The following is a 16,645-nucleotide window of genomic DNA, read 5'->3' as shown; positions in this document are numbered from 1 at the left end:
TTCCATCCATGTTTGTGGCAGAAACCGGAATTATTTTTTTTTTTAGCAAGAGAAAGAAACTGAGGTTTATTAGACATTCATAAATGACTATGAATGGGTAAGGACAGATTGACTCTGTTTTTATCTTACAAAGGGTTTATATATCTTTTGTTAACAGGGAGGGGGGTTTAAACAGCTGATGGTGTGTTCCTTCTAATGGAGTGACTTTGGCCATCTTATTTATCTTTTCTTTGAGTTTGTTGTTTTGCCACATTCCTTGAGAGTCTGTTTTTATTGTTATATAGCTACATTCCTTGAGGGTTTTTTTCCTTTTGTTTTATTGCCATAGTCTTTGTCAAAACCTGATCTTATTGATCACCTTTGCCAGTGTGTCCTTTGCCATTCCCTGTCACTCTCCCCTGACAGAGATTTCACCCTGATTCATTAGGAGAGGGGCATCACGTTTTCTTAGCTAATTCCTGCTGGAAAAGGGCATTGTAGGTTCTAGGGTGGAGATCTTCTCTCACTACTCTAACGGGCCCCTTTGGCAATAGGAAAGACACAGACTATTGTGGTGATTGACTTTGAAATTTAGATGCACTGCTTGCTGTTGGCCGGGTTCAAATTGTTTTCCTGTCAAACATTCTTCTAGATGGTATAGCACTGGTCTGTGCATTGCTGTACAGAGGTAACTCGTGGTTGCTGTGATGCTGAACACTGTGACACTGATGTGCCAATAGTGGTAATGGGTACCCATGGTGGACAGTGTTGGCTGGAGCTTCCTGACTAAATCAAGCCTGGAAGCAGGAGCGGCATCCACCTCCGAAATGGCTTGCCTCCGGAAACTCTATGTATGAACAGTGCTCAGGCCGTTCGTTCATAGGGTCGCTATGAGTCGTCTACGACTCGGTGACACCAAACAACAACAACAACAGCAGCTGTCAGTTGTGCTTAGGGGTAGAGTTTCATATCTTTGGAGGTGCATCCTTTTCACATGGAACTGTTGCAGCCTAGAAGACAGAAATTTAACTAGCAAGTTAAAAATACATGAACCAAAAATTAAAAGCAATAATATTCCAACTAGAGGTCATAACAGTGGCAGAAACCAAGTTATAGAGGGAAGATAGTTCTTCATGGCTTTCCACATGTCATCTGCTAGTTTAGCTCGGGTATCTTTTAACCATTTTGCCCTTTGTAGGAGATTCTGGACTCTAGTTTCTACTTCTCCTGAGGTAGTCACATAAAAACAGGTGTTAGCTATAGCACGACTCAATTTTCCTTTGCTGACAGAAAACCTAAGACCAGCTGATAGTCTATTACTTGCTTGGTCAAGGAATCTAATGACGTTTATAATGCTCTCAAGTTTTGCTCTGTGGCTTATCTTTCAAAAAACTTACTGATTAAAAGAGTAACGGCCAGTGCAGCTGTCCTGGTTGAGGAGGCCCAGAAACATTGTTATGTCTCAGAAACTCGTGCTTGTAGATCATAGGGGAAGATGACTAACAATAGAATGTTAAAATATCAGTTAATACTTTTAGAGCCCATGGCTATAGTCACTACGGCACTTCAAATTCTGGTGGATCCTCCTCTCTTTCTCAGATTCTTCACATTTCCCAGCATGAAGCAATTTTCCAAGACATGGCCTCTCCTGACAATGTGGTCATCCAGTTTGACCATTTTAGCTATAATAATTAACTATGGATTTTGTTAATTGATATGAAGATTTTTTCATCTACATTTTAAATCCCTTCTATGTAATATTCTTATTACTTTAATCCTCCTTGGATTCATTGATCATTTGTGTTTTGTTTCTGTTTCTTTTCTAGATATTCCTGATGTTGCAAATGAATCCTGTTCCTAAATCTGTCTTTAAATTGAACTTGTATGAAAGTTACAACAGTTAAGAACAGACCATATATAACATTAGTAAGTGTACTTTTCCATACATTTAAAAAAAATTAAAGAAATACTTCCAGAAATATTTAAACATCTCTAACCCAATAGTCCAGCAATTGATGGTATACCAATTGACATGTTTCAAATAACAGATGCAGCCATGGACATATTCACCAGTCTGTGCCAGAAAATTTGGAAGACAGTTAGCAGGTGAAATAACTGGAAGAGGTCCATATTTATTCCCATTTCCAAGAAAGGTGACCCAAAAGAATATGGGAATTATCATTAATATAGCATGCAAGCAAAATACTGCTGAAAATCATTCAAAAATGGCTAGAACAGTACACATACAGAGAATAGCAAGAAGTTCAAGATATATTTAGAAGAGGTTATGGCACCAGGGATATCACTGCTGATATCAGAAGGATCTTGGGTGAAAGCAAAGAATAACAGAAGAATGTCTCTTTGTGCTTACTTGCCTATACAAAGGCATTTGGCTGTGTGAATCATAACAAATTATGGCTAACATGGAAAAGAATGGGACTCCCAGACACTTAACTGTGCTCACACAAAACCTACACCTACACCAGAAGGCTGGTGTGCAAACAGAACCAGGGAGTACTACATGGTTTAAAATTAAGAAGGGTGTGTATCAGGTTTATATCCTTTCTTTATAACTATTCAACCTATATGCTGACCAAATTATTTGAGAAGCTGGACTCTATAATGAGGAAAGTAGCATATGTGTCGTACTCAATTCGAAAGCACCTAACAACAAGGTATGCAGTAGCCTCATGCTTTGAAATGTATGGTAAGTAGGAATGGTAGGCCATCATCTCTGAGGAGTAACTGTGAAAAGCTGTTAAGGGAGGATAAAATCTGTTAGCCCAATCTTTACTGTTGTGCATAACTCACCATGCCTACTAGTTTTATTTAACATCGTTATACGCCATCAAGTTGGAAATCAACTCATGACTGACCTTACAGAGGTTTTCAGAGCCTGTTAAATACCTAGTAGGAGACTGCCTAGCTTTCTCCCTTGAAGATATTGGATTTGAACCACCTGCATTTGAGTTGGCAGTGCAACTTTATAATGTTTCCTTATGTAGTATTAACATAATAGGTGTTTAAGAAAGTTATCATACAAGGATTTCTTTAAAGTTCGGGGAAGCAAAGACATCACTTTAAAAACTAAGGTGGGAAAAAATAAAAAATAAAAAAGCAAAAAACTAAGGTGGGCTACTTCCAATTAATCCATAGTCTTTTCAATGGCTTCATACATACATGAAACTAGGACAATGAATAAGGAAGACTAAAGAGCAATTGACATTTTTTAAGTAGGGTGTTGGTGAACATTATTAAATATATCATGGATTCTAAAAAGAACAAAGCTGTCTTGGAAGAAATGCAACCTTAAGATTACCCCTTAGAGGCAAGAATGGTTGAGACATCATCTCACAGACTTTGAAGATGTTATAAAGAAGGACTAGTCCTTGGGAAAGCATACTATGCTTGAAAAAGTAGAGGATCAGAGGAAAAGAGCAAGATCTTCAACAAGATGGACCAATACAGGGACCGAAACAGTGGGTTTAACACAACAGAGATGGTAAGGACAGTGCAGGACTGGGTAGTTTCTTGATGACACCTAACAACAACAACTGAGTACACAATTCTATTTAGGGGGGAGGGGAGGAAACATTATTGTGATACTGAGATTTTGGTTGACTTGTTTGGTAGTGATCACCAGTGGCACATATCTGTGAGCTGTGGTTGCCTTTCACAGGGAATCTGCACGATTCAGGGGCACGTGTCGATTTTGAGCGTATGCTAACATTAATGAGTTTTCTCAGCCTTGTGTCTTTGGATCTCAAGAAGGCATTTTCTCCTCAGCCTGTTTTGTCAGTCTGGTCAGATTGATGAATTATGAATTTTACCGTTTCATTAAGATAATAAGAATTAAGAGAAGATGTTTTCCTTGGGGATTTCTGCTTGCCATATACCATTAATCTCTTCAGTGAAAACTATAGCCAAGGCTAAACTTGGAACGCTAGTTTATCTGACACATACTAGAGGAGGAAACAGGCTGTCAGCTGGTCTCTCTTGGGTAATGTTCTTAGTAAAATGATTAGATCGAGAATGACACCTTAAAATTGGTTTTTCCTTTGATTTCTACTGAAGGTCTCATATGAGACTGTGAACTGACCTCACACAAGCAGAAGTCATTTACAAGAACACTGTTTTTAACTCTTTGTGTGGTTTTGGGGTATAAAGCATAAAAAAAAATATAACTGAACTTTGACTTAGAAACTTTACTTTTTCTCTCAGTAGTCCTTATCCTGTTCCTATCTGCCTAATCTCCCCAATCTTTTCTTAGAGAAAACCAAAGTGTCTAGCAGGATGGTTTCTACAATTTACATGAGCTTTTTCTGATACTGGTTGCCTTAGAAGAATTTAAGGATTCAAGACCTTTCCAATTTTCCCTAAATGATTATTTTGATAACTACTTAATTACTGATATGTTGTTGTTGGTTGTTGTTGTTGTTGTTAGATGCTTTCGAGTTGAATACAACTCAGCAACTCTATGAACAAAAGATCTGAACCCTGCACTATCCTGTGCCACCCTCACACTTTCTGACACACAAGTAGAGCCCGCTGTGTAGTCACTGTGTCAATCCACCTGGTTGAGGGTCTTCCTCTCCTTTACCAACCCTCCACCTTTCCTAGCATCACGTCCTTCTCCAAGGAATAGCCCCTCCTACCAACATGCCAAAGTATGTGAGGCAAAGCCTCATCATTCCTGCCTCCCAGGAGCCCTCTAGCTGCACCCTCTCCAGGACATATTTGTTCTTTTGGCTGCCCATGGGATGTCCAGTGCTCTTCTCCAATACCACAACTCAAAGGCAGCAATTCTTCTTCTATTACCCTTATTAACTGTCCAGCTTTCAGATGCTTAGCAAGTGATCTGAAAGACTATGGCCCAAAGGAGATGCACCTCAGTTCTCAAACTAATGATATTGCTAGATTGAAAGCAGCAAGGACAGAACAAACTATGCTGCTGGGAATGTGTGTCCACTCACCAGCTACAGCAAAATGTCAGGACTTCTGGTAAGGACTCACAGTCTTTCTTCAAACAAATAATTTGAGTAAAGGGAAAAAGAATTATTATTACTAATTTCATTTAAAATCTTCTGTATAAGTTGGACTAAAGCTCCCTAATTGAAAACTTCATTTCCTTTCCTTAAAAACTGTAGCAATCTCCCAAAGTAAATGGTCAATAATGATAAGGAAGAGAAAATTTTTAAAAAATTAATTTTGGACTTTTAAGAAAGTAATTCAAGAAAAAGATATCAAACTTTTACATCACAACAAAAAATGTTATTGCTATATAATCTCCTAAGCCTGAAATATTTTCTTGCTTAAAAGTAAAATTTGAGGAGAAAAAAAAAATCAAACTTTCAACTCTAAATATTTGAAAGGAAAAACCATCTTGAAAATTTTAAAAATTGAATTTATGTAAGAAAAATTTAATAATGGCAAAAAAATTAATTAGAAAGAAAAGTCAATTGATTCAGTTTAGAGTCTAATTAATCCAACCCATTGTCTTCACAACTGCTTGCTATGCATCTGAGAACTGGACAATGTGTAAGGATGACACAGTAGAACTGATACCTTTGAATTGTGCAGAACAGTGTTGAACATTCCACGGTCTGGTAACAGAACAAACAGGTCTGTCCTGGAGAGGATGAAACAATGCTGCTCTTTGGAGGCAAGAATTTTGAAGGTCTGTCTCACATATTTTGGACATGTTGCCAAGATTGACTAATCTTTGGAGAAGGACATCATGCTTGGAATGATAGTCAGCACAGGAAAGGAAGACATGAGATGAATTGACATAGGGACTATTGACACAAGGACTGCTGCAATGGGATCAAGTGTGTCAGAGTTAGGGAGGTTGGCTCAGGATAGGGCAAGGTTCAAAGCTATTGTTCATAGGGTCGCTATGAGTCATAGCTGACTTGACAGCAAGTAACAACAATAACAAAGTCAAACGATGAAAGATTCACAAGCAGTCTCTGAGTTATAAACCTTCAATATATATGTAACCCATCATAAGCCAAGTCTCATAAAGCCTATAGTATTAAAAATCTGAGCACATCCAATGGTGCAAAGCTGTTTGGGTGGCATAATGTGTTAAATGTTGGGCTGCTAACCAAAAAGTCGGCAGTTTGAATCTAACATTTGCTCCTCTGGAGAAAGATGGGCAGTCTCCTCTCATGAAGAGTACAGCCTCAGAAACTCTTTAGAAGTTGAATTGGAATAAAATGGAGAGTAGTAAGAATGGAAACTAGTTTGGTCTAATAAGTGAGCACTTTTGACATGTACTGATTGTTACTGCTACACTACTGTGTGCTATTTGCTGTTGTTAGGTACTATCAAGTCAAGTGTGAATCATAGCGACCCTATGAACAACAGATCTGAACCCTGACCAATCATGTGCCATCCTCACAATCTCTGACACTGTAGGACCCACTGTAGCGGTCACTGTGTCAATCCATCTGATTGAGGTTCTTCTTGTCTTTCACCATCCCTCCACTTTCCAAGCATGATGTCCCTCTTCAATGAACAGCCCCTCTTGGCAACATGCCCTCAGTATGTGAGATGAAGTTTTTATTCTCTTTGCCTCGCAGGAGCACTCGGGCTGCAGGTTCATTTGGCAAACATGGGATGTTCCGTACACTTCCCCAACACCACAACTCAAAGTCATCAGTTCTTATTCTGTAATTCTTATTCATTGTCCAGCTCTCAGATGCATAAGTGATCAGAAAGATCCCAGCCTGAATCAGACAAACCTTAGTCCTCAAACTAACATCAACCTTAGTCCTCAAACTAACATCATGGCTCCTCAGTAATTTGGACAAGTCCCTGACTGTAGACTTCCCAGTGCATATGTCTCCTGATTTCCTAATTCCTGGTACCAAGGGGGTTGACTGTGGATCCAAGTAAGATGAAACAGTTGACTCCAATCTTTTATTCATCTATCATGAGGTTGCTTACTGGTCCAGTGGTAAGAATTTTTGTCTCTGGCTCATAGTCCACTAGCATTTGAGTATGCCAGAATTTTAAAAAGCTGAAATGCTTGGTTATGCCTGCAGGCTGATGGTTATTGTGCTGGAATCAGTTTATGCTGGATGATATGATGGCCTGTTGTGTCGTGGGGAGGGACACATATGGAATGCTTGGGGCTCTTGTGGCTTTCTTTTCATCCCAAGTGGGTGTCAGCGAATGGGTCTTGCCAGATGAATTGGAGGTCTCTGGCTCATTGTTCACCAGCATTTGGGCATGCCAGAATTTAAAAATGCTGTAGGGCCAAATGTTCATGGATTTTGGATGAACACTCTTTTGAGTGGTACAGCAGTGGTCTGCTTATTTGCTCTACTGAAATAACATAGAGTTGCTGCAATGATGGACAACTGTGCCATAGGTGTGTCAAACACCATAATTGGCTACCCATCATGGAAAGTGTTTGTTAGAGTTCCCAGATTGATTCAGGTTTGGAAGCAGGAGTGGCATCCACTTCCTAAACCACATGCCTCTTGAAAGTCTATAAACTTGGAGAAATGATGATAGCTATAGAAAGGCTTCAGGAACATTCTTCCAAGTTGTACAGAACTTCTCTATCAATCTGCTGTACTGTGGTAATCTGGGTTTGCTGTGAAGCTGAACTTTGTGCCATTGGGGGGTCAAATGCCATAATGGCTGGCCATGGTGGACAGTGTTTGGTGGAGCTCCCAGTTTAAGGCACGTATGGAAGTAGGAGTGGCATCCACTTCCTAAACCTCATACCTCTGAACACTCTATGAACCAAGAGAAACTATGATAGTTATAGAAAAGTTTCAGGCCTTTGATTCATAGGGTCACTATGAGTCATGCTCAATTCAACAGCAATCAACAACAACAACATGATGTTGAGATACAATCCACATTGAAAGCTGTATTCTTTGATCTTATGCAACAGGTGCTTTAAGTCCTCCTAGCTTTCAGCAAGCAAGATTTTGTAATTTGCATAATACAGGTTATTGATGAGTCTTCCTCTGATTGTGATGCCACGTTCTTTTTTCATAGAGTCCAGTTAAGTGTTCTGGGTTTCCTATTTTTCTCAAGGGTAGATTCATGGAGATTATCATCTGCCTTTCACTCAAAACTTTTATTAAAGGCACAGAATAACATGTAAAGCCAACTTGCATTTATAAAGTACTTTAAAGTTAAACACATAGTATAAGAAATAATGATGAAAATTTATACAGTAGTATAATTATTTTTAGCTGCAGTAGCAGCATAGAGCAAATAATCAAGATATGAGTGATGATGTTTTAGGGAATGCTGACCTCATAGAAAGTGCCACTCCTAAGCCGTACCAGAAAATTGTGATTCAAATGTTATCACCACACACTCAAGCTAAAGATAATTTTCTTAGACTTGAATTTAAATATGATTTAAACCCAGCACATGAATGCCAGTCAGTTAAAAAGAAAAGCCAGAGTGAATATAGAATATAGACATCTCCACCTAAAGTAAATGGTCAAAGGTGTTGGATAACTAAGCTTTAATATCAATATGCTGTTGTCTGAATGAAGCAAGGGAACTTTGCATGGTTTTAAATCAAGGAAGATACACATCAGGGTTATTTCCTCTTTTCATATCTATTCAATCTGTAGACTGAGCAAATCATTCGAGAAGCTAGAGTCTATGAAGAACGTGGTATGAAGATTGGAGAAAAACTCAACAACAATCTGTATTATGCAGATGCCACAACTGTGCTGAAAGTAAGGAGGACTTGTGACATTTACTACAGAGGATCAAAGACTACAGCCTTCAATGTGGATTACATTTCAACATCAAGAAGACAAAAATCCTCTCCACTGGACTGACAGACATTATCATGATACATGGAGAAAAGGTTGAAATTGTCAATTATTTCATTTTGCTTGGACCCACAATCAACATCCTAGCTAACTCTATGAGCAGTCAAGAGATCAGATATGTATTGCATTGTCCTCTGTCATGGACCTCTCCAAATTAGTGAGGAGCAATGATGTCAGTGTGAAGACTAATGTGCACCTAATTTAGGCCATGGTCTTTTCAATCAGCTGGTATGCATCTGAGAGCTGTACAAAGATTAAGTCTTATAGAAGAATTGATGACTTTGAGTTGTGGTGTTGGGGTAGAGTAGTAAATATCCCCAGGACTGCAAAAAAAAAAATTCTCAAACAGATGTTGTTGTTGTTAAGTGTCATCAAGTCATAGATGACTCATATTAATCCTATTAATGAAAGACCTAAACACTTGTATAACACATTGTTTCTCTAAGTTCATAGAGTTTCCAGAGGCAAGCTATTTTGGAAGTGGATTCCACTCTTGTTTCCAAGTCTATTTTAACCTGGGAGCTCCACCAAACACTTTCCAACATGGGTAACAATTATCACATTTGACACATCAGTGTCACAGTGTTTAGCATCACAACAACCACAAGTTACGCCTGTAGAGCAAATTCAAAGACCAATGCTATTCCACTTAGAAAAATGTTTGACTAAAACAATTAAAACCAGGCATGAGGGACACAGATCAAAATTACCCACCTTTGGCTTGGTAGTCTAACTTTCTAACCACTACAGAAATGTCTTGGGAAAAGTGTACCCAGGGTGCTCTTTGGAAGCAAGGATGATGAAACTTCGTCTCACATAACTTTGGATATTTTGCTATATCCTAGAAAGGGATATCATCCTTGGAAAGGTAGAGGGTCAGTGAAGGAAGGGAACACCCTTAACAAGATAGATTGACAAATAATTGCAGCAATGGGCTTAAGTGTGTCAGAGTTGATGAGGACGTCACAGCACGGAACAAGGTTCAGTTCTGTTGTTCACAGGGTTAATGTGAGTTGTACTTGATGTAACCACACCTAAAGGAAAGAGACTGAGATCATTAACAGCTTTAGTTTGTGTAACTCCACAGTCAACACAATCAACAAATACCAGAAAACAGGAAATTAAAAGACAAACTGCAGTGTGAAGTCTGTTGTCAGAGATCTCTTCAAAGTACTGAGGAGCAATAATATCAGTCTGGAGACAAAAGTGCACCTGATCCAGGCCATAGTCTTTGCAACTACTTGCTATGCATCAGAAAGCTAGATAATGTCTAGGGATGATGGAAGGAAAACTGATGCCTTTGAGCTGTGGTGCTGGAGAAGAGTATTGAACATACCATGGACTTCTAAGAGAACAAATAGATTTGTTCTAGGCTGCTCCTTGGAGGCAAGGATTCTGAAGTTTTCTGACCTATTTTGGACATGTTGCAAGGAAGGACCAGTACATGGATAGGGACATCTTGCTTGGGAGGGTGGAGGGACAGAGCAAGAAAGGAAGATCCTCAATGAGATGGAATGATTTGGTGATGGGGTAATGGGAGTAGGTGTGTCAGAGACAATAAGATTGGCACAGGACAGAGCAGGTTTTAGAGCTGTTGTACATAGGGTTGCTATAAATTGCAGGCAACTCGACAGCACATAACAAAAACAGTAAGATGCCTTAAAAATTAAGTCACCGGACCCCATTTTCCATTCAACAAAATTAGTCTCTGGAACAAAGAATTAATATCTCCAAACAAGTTTACGAGAGTAAATCAGCCATTACGTAAAAGGTCTAACAGTCCTGTGATTTTTTTAATAAGAATTTGCAAAAAGAAGGGGCGGTATGACGAAATTAAAGTTCTGTCAGCGATTACATAATTTTGGAGGCTGTGAGGAAAAGAAAGTAGGTTTTTGCCTGTGTGTGGAAAATTTCCTCTACAGATGGATTCTCTCCACTTGGGGCAAGGGGGAAAAAAACAACCCTATTCTGATGTCTGTATTGGGAGCTCAAAATTCACAAAGAACGAAAAGATAACTTTGCACTAATATAAAGTCTTAGCCACAGGAATACTCCAATTTACTAACCTGCATTTAGTAAGGGAGTTGAGATAACAAAAGTAAGATCTTCTACCTAGATCTTAGGTTGATAAATAAAAATTTTTCAGGAACCATCTAATACTGCATAAAACTGCTAGGCTGATACCAAGCTGCAGTGCAAGTTTGATAAACCGGTAAATTTTAATTATAGATTAAAAAAAGAAATGAAGTTGTTATTAGTGGAGACATTCATTTCATGTTCAACTCTCTCTTCTAGGCTACCCAAGGCCACTAAACTGAGCTAGTTTTTAACTCCTCCTCAGTTTTTGTAAACATACAATCCTACATTGAGAGCCTCAGTAACACTTTCTTTTCCATTCTTTCTCTGTCTCTATTGTTTCTCTTTGTATAAAAGCACCTGAGCTTCGGTAGTGTTTAAATTTTCCAGTCTGCCTGTCTCTACTCACTAGCCTAATATCTACACTAAGGTCTTCTTTGTTGCACTGCCAACCCACAGACACATGCTCTGAGTCCACCAGATGTTCTTCAGGGGAACAACAGACAATCTCTTCCCATGGGATTTACTGTCCCTGAAAGCCCACAGGAGGATTAGCTACGTGTAAGTTCCAACTCAACAGCAATGAGTTTTGAGCGAGCATCAATCATGGAAACAAAATTCCACTGTTTTCAAAATCAATTGTTGTTGTTGTTGCTATTGTTAGGTACCACTGAGTTGGAACCAACGCTTAGCTGACCCTCCAGGAGGTTTTCAGAGGCAGTTAATTGCATGGGAGGTGATTGCCCATCCTTCTCCCACAGAGCGGCTGGTGGCCTTGAACCACATGCCCTTGGGATTGCAGCACAGCTTCTTCACACTAGGCCACCAGCATTCCCTCAAAACTGATTAATGGTTTTAAATGTTTTCCCATTATTTTTCAATTCTATAATAGTAAAGAAGTCTCTGCTCACAAGTAACTGAAAGGCCAACTCAAAAGTCTTGGGCAATAAAAGAAATCTCTTGGCACAGTATGTTACATGTTGGGCTGCTAATCAAAAAGAATTAAGTTCAAATCCACCAGCCCCTCCACAGAAGAATGATGTGAAATCTCCTTCCATAAAGACTGACTCTCTTGGGCACCCAAAGGAAAGGTGCCATGAGTTGAAACTGACCCAACTGCAGCAGGTAATACAGCATTACTCATCATGATACAGGGGGGGAAAATTATTGTAATTAAGGGAGTGAGAGACTTTGATTTGCTTACATTATTAAAGCTCCTGTGAAGTTAAAGAACTATTTCACCTAAGCTGCACACTCATGAGGTGTGAGCTACACTGAATTCGGAAAAGAGAAAGCGTGGTTGAGATTCAAGCAACAAAGGTTGAAGACAGAACTAAAACCTCCACATGTTTCAGGTAATAAATTTTCTGTGTGGAGTTGTAGTGGCCTGGTGGGTAAGGAGCTGGGCTGCCAACCCAAAAGCAAAGAGTTCTAATCCAGCTCAATGGCATGTAACAACAAATCGTCTGCATCTTCGGTCCCTTATGCCCCACATAAACAGCAAAGCAGCCTATAGAGATGGTACGATGTGAATGATATTAGTAAAATACAAGAATGATTGCCGTCGAGTCGAGCACAACTCATAGCAACCCTATGAACAAAAGGCCTGAAGCCTTTCTATAACTATAATCATTTATCAAAGTTCATAGAGTTTCCAGAGGCATGTTGTTTAGAAAGTGGATGCCACTCCTGCTAAATACTTATTACACTAAAAACTAGAGGCCCTGCTGGCACAGTTATGATAACCACCAGAGCTTGGCTGATAACTAAAAGGTCAGTGGTTTGAACCTATGATCTCCTCCACATGTTGTGCAGTCTGCTTTCAAGATTTATATCCTTGGCCACTGTAGGGGGAAGTTCTACTCCCCCTTTGATAGCATTATGAGTCAGAATCAGCTTGACAGCAATGAGTTTTCTTCTCTGGCTTACACTAAAAACTCAACATATGTGCAAAAAATAATTAAAAAAGGAATTACAAAATTACACATTTAAAAAAGCTTAGCACTTTAAAAAGGCATGTTAATCATGGGCTTAGCACACTAGTGTGTTTTGTTCTTAAAGCACCAGGCATTTATAAATAAAACTTTTTTGAAGAAAAATGTGTTTATCTAATATTTTAAATATTATTTTACAACAAATATAAATTTAAAACATGGTGTTTAACTAGATGGCTATGCACGTCTGTTTATCCATTTCATCTCTGTGGAACTAGTAGTAGTATTCACTTTCAAGATCTCCCTGCTTTGCAAAATAAATGATACAGCCATTCTAATTTGACATAAATATCCAATATAGTGACAATATCTATATTCTAGAAGAAATTTGAGGCAATAAAACTGCCTAACTGAATAAAAGTTAACAGGATACCATCTCTCTACAAACATGGGTGGGGAGGAGAGTTCCATTTATGTTGGAAGACACACAGCATCAGTTTCTAGTGTCTAAAGAAAACTCATTTGAAGCCGCAGCTGTTATGCTTTAGGGATTTGGATTAAACTCATCATTATCTTTCTGGTAATACTCTTCCCTGGACCAGTCAGTGGTCATATGGTGTTTACAGACCCTGGACACTGAGCTGACTGGAATGGCCTTTGTATTACAATACAATCAGATTATGTCTAATCTAAATGCTGTGTGTCCCTTTATAGGACAGACAAATAAATCCTAATCTCCCTTTTGCAAAAGCAAATCCAGTCCCTGATGATGATCTATTATTTTCTGTTTGAGTTTCTTCTTAATTTTTAGGTGCTGGAAATAAAACTAAATTTTCAATTCACTTAGTCTAAATCTAGCCAAAAATAACCATCAAGTGGTTTTAAGATATAATTAAGGCACTTCCTTTTTAATATATAACCTAAAATGGGTCACTACAAAAACAATTCCTTTCCTTCTGAGAATACAAAATACCAAAATTTCTTTCTCTCCATGAGTCAAAGGAACTAAAACAAGCTTTCAATGCTTTTTTTTTCCCTTCCTCTTATAAATTATCTAAGAGTTTGTCCTGAACCTCAGATTAGTTAACTGCACTTATTATACTGGATAAGCTAAGCAGTGATGATATCTTAAAAGCAGAGGCCACTAAAAGATGACTCATCCTGGATGGACTTTTCTGCTTTTTGCCCTTTATTACACTGTTGCCAAATCCTGCTTCACCCTGAGCCTCTGGGATTAGATGGAAGCTCCAAGAAGTGGGGGTGAGGGGGTAAGAAGTACAGAATGACAGCAACACCCTTTCTCCTCCTTCATTCACGACTTTCATCATCTGCCAGGCCTAACTTCTCTTTCACCACATCAGTAATGCCCACACCATTCCTTCTGCCCATGCTCCTCGAGATCCTCGTCAGTCTTCTCAGGCCACCTCCTCCCTGGACTCTGCAGATGTCAGGGAGACTAAATGTTGGCAGTCCCTCTCTGAGCGATCATATGACCAGGAAACCAGGAAATGAGGGTCTAAAATTAGAAGAATATATATAACGAAGTTTTTAAAATATGAAAACCAGCTCCAAAATCTAGCTACTGCCTTCACAGCTGTGTTTGGAGTTTGTAATTGTCAAATAGGAATGGAATTCGATGTTTAAATGAATAAGGAAGGAATTCTTCTGATAGTGTTGGGAACAGAAAGAACATTTCAAAGGAATAGCTGTTTCTTGATACAACCCAATAAAGTTTCAAATAAAAGAAAGACACAACAAACAAGAGCTTTAAGTAACTCATGTGTTTTCCTCAGGCAGGGAGGGGAAGGCAAGTGTGTTTGTTAGAAACAGAAAGGTGGTCTCTCTATTCTAACTTGATGACGAATTCAATCCTTTTAGGATACTGAGACATCACTTTCCACAGTACCATCCATCTCTATGACTCAGACAGTTCTCTTGATAACTGTGTTGAAAACAAAATATTCCTGAGACATGCCAGGGACTGATAACAACATATCTGTCCAAAATACACATAGTGTATTAAGACTTGGTACCTACAAGAATGTGGTGGTGGTGGTGTTTACACCGTGCTTTTTAAATTTGTTTTATACATTATCCAGGATTAACTGTCTGGATACCTTTCACTACCCAGGATCTAGCCACCTACTTTGTACTTAATATAAATTTCCCAATACTTTAGTACCTATAAATAATGCAATCAATAAAATTAAGTTTGCAGAGTTTGTAGCTAAAAATGTGTAAATTATACAAACGATAAAAATTTAGCTGACTTCGGCTTATGTATCAACATAAAATACTCAAGCTTGCCATTCATTAAAAAACTTAATAAGTTCTTCTTGTTATTGCTGTGTACCAGCAAGTCAGAACTGACCTACAGCTGACTCCTGAACAGATTTTCAGAGGCAGGTAATTGCACAAGAGGAGACTGTCTCTCCTTCAGCTAGTAGATTCAAACTACCTTTGGGATTGCAGCACACTTCCTTACCACTCAGACCCAAAAGATTAATTTATTTCTTACACTACAATCAACAGGGAGGGTGGGTCACCTAGTAGTAGCCTCAGAAAACCCAGGAGAAGGTCAGCTATGGGTCAGTTCTGACTTGCTGGCACACACCACCACCATCACTTAATATTAAAAGCTAAAAGAAAAAAAGACAAAAAATAAATTACTTAGGGAGACAAAAGAATATGCTATACTGTAAATCACTGATGAATTCTTCAGGCTGCTCTCAGTTTATTAACAGCCTACCTAATATGTGCCAGTTACTGTGCTCAGCAGTACAGACACAGAACTCAAATACAACATGACGCAGAGCACAGAAGGAAGGAAGGAACAGCCAGAACAAAGGCTTGTAGGTGCTAAAATTAAAAAAAAACAAAATAGAGACTCAGGAGTGGCAAGCAAGTATGGTTTTTTGGCCTTTACTGAGTTATTTTTTTGGTGGTGATGTTTTTTGGCTGTGCTTTTTAAAAAAAAAAACTATGCAGATGACACAACCCTTCTTGCTGAAACTGAGGAAGACCTGAAACATTTTCTGCAGACGGTCACGGACTGCAGCCTTCAGTATGGATTGAGGCTCAATGTCAAGAAGACAAAGATTCTTACTACTGGACCAATTGGCAGCATCAGGATGGATGGTGAAGAGGCTGAGATTGTTCACAACTTTAGTTTGCTTGGCTCCACAGTCAACATTCTGGGCACCAGTAGCCAGGAAATTAAAAGACGTATTGCCATGGGAAAGTCTGCTGTTAGGGACCTCTCCAAAGTACTGAAGAGCAATGGTGTCTCTCTGGAGACTAAGGTGCATCTGATACAGGCCATGGTCTTTGCAATCACTTGTTATGCATCAGAGAGTTGGACAATGACTAGGGAGGATAGAAGGAGAATTGATGCCTTTGAGCTGTGGTGCTGCAGGAGAGTATTGAGGGTACCATGGACTGCTAGGAAAACAAACAGATTCATCCTGGAAAGGGTTAAACTGGGCTGCTCCTTGGAGGCAAGGATTCTGAGGCTTCGTCTGACATACTTTGGTCATGTTGTAAGGAGGGACTGGTCCTTGGAGTAGGACATCATGCTTGGGAGGGTGGAAGGATGGTGCAGGAGGGGAAGGCCCTCTATGAGGTAGATTGATTCAGTGATGGGGTAATCAGGATGGGTGTGTCAGAGACAGTGAGAATGGCACAGGACAGAGCAGAGTTTAGGGCTGTTGTACATTGGGTCACTATCAGTTGCAAGCAACTCGACGGCACATAACAACAACAATTAGTTTTGTTATTGATTTAACTGTAGAATATAGATGCTGTCAAATACTTTTTAATTAAGTTTTTTATTTAAGG

This window comes from Elephantulus edwardii, unplaced genomic scaffold, assembly GCF_000299155.1.
Source record: "Elephantulus edwardii isolate Elephantulus edwardi_28Jun2011 unplaced genomic scaffold, EleEdw1.0 scaffold00001, whole genome shotgun sequence".
NCBI lineage: Eukaryota > Metazoa > Chordata > Mammalia > Macroscelidea > Macroscelididae > Elephantulus > Elephantulus edwardii.
Note: the sequence above shows the minus strand (reverse complement) of the source record.